This window comes from Pygoscelis adeliae, unplaced genomic scaffold, assembly GCF_000699105.1.
Source record: "Pygoscelis adeliae isolate BGI_AS28 unplaced genomic scaffold, ASM69910v1 Scaffold78, whole genome shotgun sequence".
Lineage (NCBI taxonomy): Eukaryota > Metazoa > Chordata > Aves > Sphenisciformes > Spheniscidae > Pygoscelis > Pygoscelis adeliae.
The window spans coordinates 4,534,458-4,546,796 of record NW_008825409.1 but is presented as its reverse complement, the minus strand read 5'-3'; positions in this window follow the sequence as shown (position 1 = coordinate 4,546,796).

Sequence of the window (12,339 nt, the reverse complement as noted above, 5' to 3'; positions counted from 1 at the left end):
GATAGTGCCCCTGTACTCAGCACTGGTGCGGCCGCACCTCGAATACTGTGTTCAGTTTTGGGCCCCTCACTACAAGAAGGATGTTGACGTGCTGGATCGTGTCCAGAGAAGGGCAACGAGGCTGGTGAGGGGTCTGGAGAACAAGTCTTCTGAGGAGCGGCTGAGGGAGCTGGGGTTGTTTAGCCTGGAGAAAAGGAGGCTGAGGGGAGACCTCATCGCTCTCTACAACTACCTGAAAGGAGGTTGTAGCGAGATGGGTATTGTTCTCCATCTACACCACAGTGTAGATGTGGTGCTTAGGGACATGGTTTAGTGGTGGAGTTGGCAGTGCTAGGGTAATGGCTGAACTTGATGATCTTAAAGGTCTTTTCCAACCGAAACAATTCTATGATTCTAAGAGCATACTATCTAAAAAGTGCTATTGGCTGGCTTGAAATTATCCACATAGAAGTTATCACTCACAGATGAAATCTACAGGATTTACTCCAAACTATGACAGCATGAGCAATAATTAATATTTCTGGATCTAAAAGAACTCAGCATCACGAGTAATGTTTTAATTTAATTTGATTTAATCACACTGTAAAGAAAATATAAGCATTTTGAAAAAAGGGAGACATTTAGTGAACAGCAAAGTGCTCTTTAGTTATTAAGCTTCCTTTCACACACTCTGTCCACGTGAAGTAGGATAATGACTAGTAAAAAAGTTACCAGCATTAAAATACTACAGTGCAGATGACAGTGCCGTTAATAGTTTTATTAAATCCTTTCTGTGTCTCTTTAAGTACAATAGACCCATTAATGCTGAAACTTAATAACAGTTATGATGATGCAATCACAAAAATAATTTTCTGTGATACTTCTATTTGTAAATACAGGGAGTCTGAGAACGTTTCCTTTCCTTGCCCTTTCTTGTCTGTAGGTGTTGGGCGAGATTAAGTTTTCAGCGCTGAGCTGCAGCAGGTTGAACAGAACAGTCCTAAGTAGAACACCCCCCAGCACATACCCCACACCCCAGGGGCAGCAGTGGGTCTGCCCTTCCCTTTGTATGCCTGAGTGGAATAATCAAACCCCACAGGTTTAAGAGAAAGAAGCAAAGATCACAGCCAGAAAATAACTGGAGAAGTGTGGAAAAAGGAGGGGAGCATGTGAAGAAGAGTGGGAAATCATGCACAAACGAGGAAGAGTAAGTAGAGTTTAAAAAGTAACATGAAGAGGGAATTAGAGGAGATAAATGAGAAGAGTATGAGAGGAGTAGCATAATGCTAATATATTAGACTACACGAGCAGTAAATCCACTGACATTTTGAATTAAGAACAATTCAGTTATTTTATATTTTTCTAAAATGTCAAGGTGCACACCAGTTGACAAAGTCAATTTGCAAAAAATAATTAATGACTGCAAGTACTACTGTCTTTATTATGGACATATCTGCTGTGCTACTTTTTTTCTCATTTCAAAGAGGAGACTGCTTAGTTCCTTACTTAAGTTTGGGGTTACCCAAATTATACCCAAATACCTGATTTAACCTTGGGGGGAAAAAAAGTGTATGTCATGGAAATCCTGCCTATGCTAAGGGAGAGCTTTGCCCTACACTTTTTTCTGAAAGCTTTCCTTATTTTATCCCTGCTTTTTCTATTCTACACATAGAGTTTGAGCCTCTATTGCACCTAAATTTAGTATTCTGCATCCTGACCTTCTGCATCCAGACCTTCTGCATCCAGAGGGGAAACAGCTTCTGAGTCAATGGACTGTATAATGACAAAGCTCAGGTGTGGTCTCCATTGCCAGTCTTTCCACAGACTTTGAGATCAAGGGCCATGACCTCTTGCTTGCACTGCAGTTTCAAACAAGTTTTGATTCTGGAAAAAAACAAGGTATTCATTAATGACTGTATCAACAGTATTATTAACAGAAAACCAAAACAAAATTTTGGGTATGGCTTTTACAAAATAGATTAACTGTATATGACAGGCAAAGAGACTGTACCATTCTCAGAATAACTCCCTTCTGGTCAATGGAGTAAGACCAAGTTTGCATTTGTCCCATTGGATTAAAAAAATGAATTATAGAAATAAGGCCTTTGCTTCAAAACTAGAGATTTTTTAGTATTATTCTTGCTTAGAACAGGAGCCTGAACTGTACAGTAGAATCTCTGAGGTTCTGGTTTAAGAACTTTAAGAAGTCTGATATTGGCTCTAAATAAAATATATAGAAATAAATGGACCATAAATCATGTTTGTAAAATACCTTCTGTGTTTTTGAATTTAATACACATTTCTATTCTGTGCAATATATAAACAAATATTTAGTGGCTTAAGTATGCTCAGCCACGTGTTCCTTTAAAATGTACTGGCATAAATCTTCTGTATGTTCACTGATATCCAGACGGTGTCATTGTCATTTCCATTTAAGTTGGAGACACCTCATGCCAACTGCTTTCAAATTATAAAAATTAGTTTTTAAACTTCTCTCTGAATGCTACATGAGATCTCGGATATTGCAACAAATGTAGCTGAGACAGGTCAGTAGATCTCGACTGTATTTGTATTAATTGTCTGTGTAGGCCTGGAAACTGCGAAAAAATCAGTGAGGGAACCTTCAAGTTTAAAGAGATTTTCTTTGCCTGAGCATACTTGAGTGATACTTATTGTGAGACTGAGATTGGTTAAATTATGTTCATCTCGCTGTGGCTCTAGTTCCACTAGAATAACGGTGGAAGAGGAATTTTAAAGATGAAAAGAGAAAAGTCAGCATCTGAGCTATGCAAAAATGAAGACGTCATGTTAAATAAATAAAATATATCTCATGGGGCTGTTGATCATACTGGCCCAATTAAATAAACATGGCACCTCATTCTGCCTTGTGAAATTCTCCTGTTCTTCCTGTGAAAGAGCACTATCCCCCTAATGTACTGCTGAGGAATGCAAGGCAGATACCATCAGGAGGGATCAATGAAGGAAAGAATATTCAAATAGTGAAATATCTACTTTGGATTATATCCTAATTGGATATTACATTAGTCTAAATTTATTTCACTCTCGTATTACCTTATTTGAGTCATTAGAGACTAATGAAAGGTAATGTCAATTAGTTAAATCCTTGTTATGTTCCATCTAACAGTCGTCTGTGAAATGCACTGTATAAGAAATAAGCAGTGATGCGTTTCCTAATTAATAAAATAATACTTTGGGAGGAGGCAGGGAAGGGAGATGCCTTTTCAGATTTCCTGTAATTCTTCATAATTCAAAAAGCTTGGTTGTTTTCTTATGAATTTGTGATTGATAATCCATTATCTCATGTGAAAGTATATTCAGTACAGTGCATTCGAGTTTCCCTTTTTTCAAAAAATAAATAAGATTTTATTCATAGAGGTAAACGGTGGCAAAGAGCTATAGCAAGATATCCTCTTGCGAACTGTCAAAAGAGATCCCCTCTGTCAATCTCACTCGCGACAACCTCTTGCTCTTCTTGAATCTAGAGATTCAGGTCCTGCACTTGCCCTTTCCAGACCATTTCTAAGTTTGTCCTTTCTAAGTTTGAACTTGGGTAAACTACATTTCACCTGCATACTTGGATTTCTTGCCTATGAAATCTCATAAGTAATAGTACCTGTCTCAAAAGGGGGCCTCTAAAGAGATGGAAGAGGTGATTAAAAAATATAACACTTTTAAAATATTTAATATTATAAAAAGCATCCTCATTCCAAGATGCTCCAATGGTCAGTCAGTATGTGCTGGAAAGCCAGTTCCCCTTTTAAGGCAAGTATTACAGCCAGACACTTCTGGCTGACTTTCCTGTCCTCTGCAGAGATGTATGTTGCGATGAACGCATATCAGGTTTTCCCTCTTCAACAACAAAAGATTAGGCGTAAGTCCAGCCCTTTACTTGACAAGAGCAAAAGATTGCTTGCTCTATATCCTTCTGTCCTTAACACTGTAAGATAGCTAACTGCAAATAAATGTGCTTAAAGACTATGCACCTGATTAAGCCATAATTTAAACACCTTTCAAGGATGCAACTGGAGTCTTATCATGGCTCAAACTCTGAGGACGGCTGCCTGGCATCTGTGGGGCAGGAGAAAGGCAAACTGTAAACAACAAAGACATGTAGCAGGGCACCTGCCTCAGCTACCTGCTGAGAAATCTTTGAAGGCATTATGCCGCTGCTGAAATACATTAAATGCTGGGTATTTTTAACTTTTCTGGTTGAGAACTCATCTGTCCCACTGATTTTCCTTTCCTTTGTGACATTGAGTCTCTTTAAAACTGTAAATAATGAAAGCACAATTTTCTTTGTGCTTTGAAAGTTCTTCTCCACAAAATATTAGAATAGAAGCTCAAGAGCATAAATAAGCTTTTCTATAAAATCTAAGCAGAAATATCATTCTATTGAGTATTTTGTTTATATTTTTGACAACAGGGAGTAAATTTTCAGTGCATGGCTTGAGATTTTATGGAAGATTCAACTCTCATTAAATTTAAAAAGTGTTTTATAACTTGTCATTCATGTACCATATGAAAGCTAACTCTTGGGTGTGACTCCTGAGTATCTACTATTTCATAATTTTAACAAAGTATCCAATATCTGTGTCATTATTGGCAATACAATAACATTTATTAAAAAAAATTATCACCGGCATTGAAGAGTACAGCTGTGGATAAGAGACTGAGTGTGTGCTTTGTTGAAAACTGCCAGGACATTGCTAATAAATGTGCAGCACCACATAGTTATTGGCATTTCCATATGGAAAAGTATTTTTGCTTTAATATAGCAAAATGAAAAATAATAATTTTTCATCATCCCTTATTTAAAACTCGTCTTCTCCTTGTTGTATATAGATTTGGCAATGCCAGCACATGGCAACGTTACCTGCTAAGAAATAGAGATCATCTCAAATTTTCAGGCAAGAAGTTTTGTGGTGGGAGCACTGCTCTTGGACACTAGAAATGTGGGTTCTGCCACCTTTGCTCCTGGTGTCCTGCAGTGTAATATTGGGAAGGTCACCCTCAACTACATTTGAAAGGGTTTTGGTGGGAATTATGTGCTTCACTATCCTTCCTCCCTATCCTCACTCCTCCACCTTTCCTCTGTCCCCTTTTGTAAACTGTGGCACTGATCTCCCTGTAAGGAATTTTAAGATCAATTAGTAAGAAGTTATGTATAAGAAATAGCATCATCAATAAGATTAGCAGTATGATTGCATTGAACAAGAAATGAGCTAAAACGAAGTAGCTTTAGCACAAGAAGGTAGCAGTTTGTGTCCATTCAGTAATACCACTGGCAGAGCTGAGATGCATCATTACATAAAGCAGCGGGCATGCTTACTCCAGGTTTTTTCAACGTCCACCTTCTATGTCTGAATTTGTTCATATCAATGGAGTTACACTGATATTAAACAGAAATTTATTCAGTGGTGGTGACTCAAGGTTAAAATTTATAAAATTGTCGTTCAGTTACTGTATAGGGTACATGCTTTAGGTTCTGATATGGGGCTGATTCTGCTTCCATTGAAAGCAAAGGCAAAATTCAGTGTTTCTGGACTGAACTGCATGTTTTGCTAAAATATTCTGGGTGTCACGGGAGGGACTGGGAGGTATGTGGAAGATAAATAAGTTGTAGCATTTCCATATTTTGCATCCAACTGCATACTGGGAAATGGTTTTATATGCATAAACTAATTTCCAAAGGGGCTCCATGCTACACTTTAAGGGATTTACAAAACCCAGATAGAAAAATGCTTCCAAAAAAAAAGTAAGAAGGAAATTTTATGTCCTTATAGATTCAAGAGCTAGAAAGGAGATTTGGCACCAGAAAATGATATAAAAAATTCAGTGTTAGTTATTTGCATCTGCAGTTTCAAAGAGATGCAATACTGGCAAACAAACAGAGCTCAGCAGGACAGTTGAACGATCAAGGAAACTGCAAGAAGTGGAGCCTGCTTAAATTATGCCATGTTTTGTACAATCTCATTAGTTTGCATACACAGACTACAGGCCCATTTCAGGAGTCTTTGCAAGGCATAAGGAATAATATTCCTAGGAATGGCAGAATGTTTGTTTAATTATGTTTGAAAGATTTGATTATATAATGGAATATACATCACGGTAGACTAAACTACATGTTGGGGATTCTGATTTAATGTCTGTGTATACATACAAAGAGAACATCACTATAATTGGAGATTGTTCTTTTTTCACCTCTTCCCCCACTTGGTTGTGTTTAAATTACAAGGTTACCACTGCAATAAACTCAGTATCAAATATCTGAGAAAAGGCTCAACATTTACATTTTCATAGATTTTAAATATGAGTCAAGGCAAGCAAATTACAGTGTTAAAGGATGATTGAAAAGTCAAGATGCCATGGTGCAATATCAGATATTGCACTGAATCAGCCTGCCTTTTATTCCATTGTTAAAAAAAGAAAGAAAAAAACCCTCGTATGTTAGAATGGCTTGTAAACTGTTAACTCTTTATGAAGAAGCACTGTCAAGTCAAAACTGTGACAAGAAAACTTCTAAAACAGGCTGCTTTTGGTTGTCATAATACAGGATAGCTGCTAGGGATTATTTTACAAGGGAAAAAATTATTGAGAAACCAAAACACCTTCACAGAACATTGCTTTAATGCAATAGCAGACCCAGCTCTGCAAGGCGCAGAGCATTTCTTTCCTCTGAGCTTCCAAGGACTTTCAGATGCTGTGGAATATAATGGGACTTAAAGGTGGTTAACACTAAATGGCTTGAAACTGGACCCTAACTTTGTGATTAACTCCCAGATTTTTCCTGTGAACGTGCAAATGGCGGCGCCTCCATATATGCCACCCAGCAGAAGCACCAGACTTAGAGTGTAATTGCCTCCAGCCTTATTTAGGCAGTAGAGAATTAAGCACTACTGGAAATTAGGTCAGAGTTGCAGTGGCCTGAATTTCCCCTGGCAGTGTCCATTTTCTTTCCATGGCTCATGTAGGGAACCTAGGGCTTCAGCACTCTCAAGCTCAGCGCCCAAAGTCAGAAGGGATAACTAAATTATTTGTCTTGAAGTGGACTGATTGTTCACCAAGTGTAGAGAGGAGAGTTCAGTTTGCAAACACCTAGGAGGGGGAAAAAGCCCTTTTACTGTTAGTTACTGTTGATTATGTAAAAAAGCCACCTCTTCTTCTCAGAGCAGCATAGGTTAGAGCATGAAACAATCTCATGCTGCAAGTAACAACCTCTAGGCAAAGTTAGTGTTGATTATGCATTTTCTGGAAGTGCCTCTTTAGAGGCTGACGGATGTTATGGTGCCGATAGCTGTGACAGGCCTACATCGCTCCAAGGTGCTACTGGTTATGGCAATACCTCTGGGTATGTCACAAGGGGCACCTTGTGAAGAGACATCCAGCCACCTAAGGAAGTCTTATCCCTTCATCACTGTAGGGTTATGCTTGAATTTATACAGGAGCTACTCAGTATGTTATTCACATTAATGCACATCCCAAGTGCCTCTGTTCTGCTTACGGGTAAGTAGAACACCCAGAGATAATTAGCAATGGGAAATTGTACATACAGTCATATGTACATTTTCAGAAGAGAATGAGAGGGAAAAATATATGTCTACACTTGAAATTGCATCACTGATGACAAAACTTGATTTGATTTTGTGGCCATTAAATTAAATGCAAAGTGTCAAATTGTCAGTCCTGGTGACTGAAGTTTCCTTCAAGGGATAACAAAGCAGAGAGAATACTACCACAGCCTTTCTCCAATATGGAAAAGCTGTTTTTACACAGACACCCACACGCTTACTTAAGCACTATGTGTTCTGAAGGGACTGATTTTCTAGTTTGTCCGCCTGCTTAGTTCAGAGTCTCTTGCTGAGCCAGTCAGCAGTGAAATTGCTACCAACCTACTGTGTAGGGGTGGTGATAATGGATATGATCCCCCTTACATTATAATCACAGACTTATATGATATACTCCTCAGACACATGAAATGAACGGAGACAATGAAGAAAATATTTTCAACTATCAACAACTTTAAGCCAATTTGGCATTGTGTTCTCTGTATCCATTGTGTCATTTTAGGCACAGGCCCAAAGCTCTGGAGCTTCCTTGGAATTAGTGTGAGGGTATATTTTGGCATCGTTAGGACAAGACCATTCTACATTCTCCAAATCTTTAGTTATGTAAAATAAAATACATTTAATGTGGTTAAAGAATTTCTTTAGAGAATCCTTTCATAAAATAGAGCTAACATAAATATATAAAAGATCACAGAATAAAAGATAAACATGGAAAATAAAATCTTCATGGCTTTTAATGCTCATTCAGAACAATAGAGGTTTCTGGACTGTACTTTCTTATCAGCTATTGCCTTTTATCCCAAAGAACTGAGGTGATACATACTTTAAGAAAACATTTATTGAACACACGTAACCATGCCATCGAGGTTAGTTCCCTCCATTCCTTGCAATACAACAGAATAAATATTACCCAGGTTTAGGCATGACAATTAAAAGCTTGTTCTTATGCCCTGAGGAAAAAAATCTCACTCTCCAAAAATTTTTGATCTGTTGGATTTCTAGTGGGACAGAGTTAAAATTAATAAAAGATTGGTCTTTCCCACTAATGTTGATTGTAAAATTTCTACCAATTCAGTAGAAGCAGAGATAAACTAATGCTGAATATATTTAATCTGAGGTTTCTACAAGCTAAACTCTTGAGAAGAGCTGCATTGGCAGAAGAAAACATTAGTTGTTTTGTGAGAATTTCAGCTTGAAATAAAACTTTTAATTCAGTTTCAAGCAACTTCAATGTTCTTTAGAAAAGCAAGCTTATTTTTTATTTTTAAACAAAATACTTAATTTTAAAAGTTTAATCAAGACTATGGGAGTTTTTAAGGACTTTTAGTGAAAACAAAAAACTTCGTGAATCAGGTACAAGTTGTTTTAGTGGGGCTGAGTCTCAACTGCTTTAAAAAAAATTTTGAAGAAAGTGCAAGTTGTCAGATCTAAAAAATATTACTTACATTTCCAGAACAAGATTATAAATCTGAGGTCTTTGGCCTATCACATAATTATTTTAGGAGACAAAACAATAAACTAGTAGAACTCCAGACTCATTCTCTTAGGAAAAGCAGATATACACTTTGTTTAAAAATAGATGTACTTTCTCCAGAAAAAAAAAAAAAAGCTTGTTCATCAATTTTACATGTTTTACAACTTTTATTACCAGAAGCTACCCTTACTCTATAGATGAAAATGTGAAAAAGGCATCTTGCATAGTCTCTGAACTCAATGATCCATTAAATAAGTGCTTTTAATCTCTTGACAGAGGGAGAGAGTATAAACTTTGACAACGTGTTTTGGTCTCAAACCCAGAATGTTGCTGACCTGCTTCATAAACACAGGGGTGGTCACCCAGAAAGTTGGGTCTCCTGAGGTGTCAGCCTGGGGGCAAGCTGCTTTCCAGCTTACCGCAGTTACTTGCTGAGAAGAAAGCAGCAGCTCTGCACCCACCTGTCATCCCAACAAGCAGCTTGTGTGGAAATGCAAAGGAAGCCAGAGCACCTCTTCACCCCTGAACATGATTATCAGAACCAGACGGCAGTCTGATGCAGTGAGAACATAGGTATGAGGTGGGAAATATTCCAGTTCTCTGTGATAATTTCTGTTTTATTTTGATGAAATTCAGGAAAATGTTTGCTTCTCATCCAAAAGCCATGTTTTGGAGGAGCGGTTCTCAATGGGAAAAAGTCCAGTCTGTTTGTGTGGCAGCTTGACAGGAAGCACTCGCAGTCTAGCTTTGCAAATCCTGCTAAAAGCCACTTGGTAGAATATTAAGCTGTTTCAAAATGTGAAATGTTATACTAAATTACCCAGAAAATTATTCTGGTTCAAATGCCATTTCTGCAAAATACTTGTCCTTTCAGCCAAACACAAGCTTAAGTTTCATGGAACTTGAACAGCTCCTTACTGGTAGGAACATCGTTGGACATGTTGCTGAGAAATTGTTTAATTTTAAACATGCGGCTTTATGCTTCAGGTATCAGGCACGAAGATTACTCATGGCTCCTCTTCCCCCACATAGCCCCAGTCAGAGCAGGAGATTAGCAGGAGATTAGCAACCAGACCGACCAGGAAGACTTTCACTCAGTATCATCCTGCTTATTTTGCAGGAGTCTCCTGCAACTCCCCACCGTCTCACTCTGCACAGGGGAAGGGAGTGAAGCATAAATGCTGCCAAAAGAAAGGAAAAGTGGAGGAAACAGCTTGGGATCTTCCCAGCACTGCTGGTATATTGCAGCTGTATGTCTTTGTTCACTTTCTGACAGAAGTGTTGGTGGTTCCTCTGAAAACACTGGCTGGGACGTGGACGCTTGAGTGAGAGGGAGGTTACAAGGAGAGAATGAGTCAGCCCTGCAAGCCAGCCACAGGTACTTTACTTCAGTGCGTAGTACCTTCTCGGCACTCAGTGCCTGTCTTTCTAGATGGAAAGATTATTTGGGTGAGAAAAAATCCTGTGAAATTCTGCTCCGGAAGATCAAAGTCACAAGCCCCTGAAAATCATACTTGGGCATTTGTTAGGAGAAAAGAGAGGAAAGGAGTGAAGGGAGTGGCAATGGAGAGTCAAAGTCAGGTCTGAGAAGACGTGATCTGGGCATACACAGGAGCAGGAGGAGAGCATGACAGGACTTCAGCTCTGAAGGAAAAGGAGAAGAAATCAAAAAGCAATTGTGGAGAATAATAGAGAAGTTTATAATTACTACAGTGTTTTCCTTTTCTGAAATTAGAGCGAATGCTTGGATCTGTTTTCCTCTACTGTCTCAAACCACTGTGAAATGCATTAGCAAGGTATAATTTGCATAGCATATAGCAAAGTATAGGAATCATGTATGCCTACATGTACAAACAAGTGCAGATAGCTGTATGTTGTCAGTGCTTTTGTGTGAAGCCAGGTTTAATGCAGAAGCTGTAAAGTCACAGGTTATATTACCTATAGGATAACACCGCACTTAGGGCAACTTGGCTTCTAGGCTGGGTCAGGCTGATGCGCAGAGGCTGGGAGCACAACTGCCTGTCTTATTTATCTAGGTAATGCATTGGTGTGAGCGAGACCTGAGAGACGACATGGTGGCCTAGCAGAGCACTGCGTTACCTCTCTCTCCACTGTCTTTTCCATACGGAAGCATAGCCAAGGGATTACTTGCAAGTACTTTAGCTCAAGTGGCAGAGGCCTCTGCATTTCACTTGGAAAATAAAAAGGGTCACAGGAAATGTTCATTTGCTTTGGGAAAAAAAAAAAAAAAATCCATCTGGGAGTCTAATGAAAAAATCAACATTTTCTGCACAGAAAAAATAGAGAAAAATAAGGTTTCCAACTTGTTCTAGGATATATCTTGTTAATCAATATGGGAGACAATATGCATCCACATACTGGAATTTTTAGTTATTATTTTGCTCGTTAAAAAAAAAGAAAAACTCTAGGCAATTGTATTAAACTAGCAGCACTGCTTTGTTAAATGAAAGGTAAGATTGCAAAGCCAGCTGCTCAGGGTAAGAAAAAGCTGTAATGAAGATTACCAGTGCTCCCTTTGTACATCTGCATTGGAATTAATTACATAATCATACAGCAGTTTTTCACAAAATTCCTGCCTTATGCAGTGCACAGCATAAATGGAGCTCACTGAATAGGTAACTTCAATATTTCAAATATGGGGAGCTTTCAATAGTCAAGTGATTGATTCCAAATACTTAAAAATTGGTTTGGTTTGCATACAAATTGTTCCTGAATTAGGCAATGGTCATGTCCATGATGAAAACACTTCAGTTAAATGACACATAGAGAAAGCTTAATTGATACTTTATGGTTTCTCAGCAGATGTCTGCATTCAAATGGAATTACTGTAAAAGAATTTGCTAGAAAGATGTAGGTACTGTATCTGAATAAATCATTTCCATTTGCTAAAATGAAGTTATATGCAGTAGGAGGTACTGGTTATATCGGCAAGCCATAAACATGCCTTTATTCACGTCTCTCTTTTTCATATTGTGCATTGATATGAATCCAGAATGGGACTGATTCCCTGTACATTATACCAGCTTCATGCTGATGCAACTCTCTTAATTTCAGTATTTTACCACCTAACTGCCTATTATAGTGGTAAAACCCAGTCTATACACTATATGCTGTATTTAATGTCCTAACATTTCTTTTTATAGAAAGAATAAAACCATATGAGAATTCCTGGGCTAAGAATTTGACTTCTAAGTTAAAAGTGGGGCATAGCTGAAACAAATGGTTTTGTATTGCCCCAGGGGAAGAAAAAAAAAAGCGGGGGGGGGGGGGGGGGGGGGG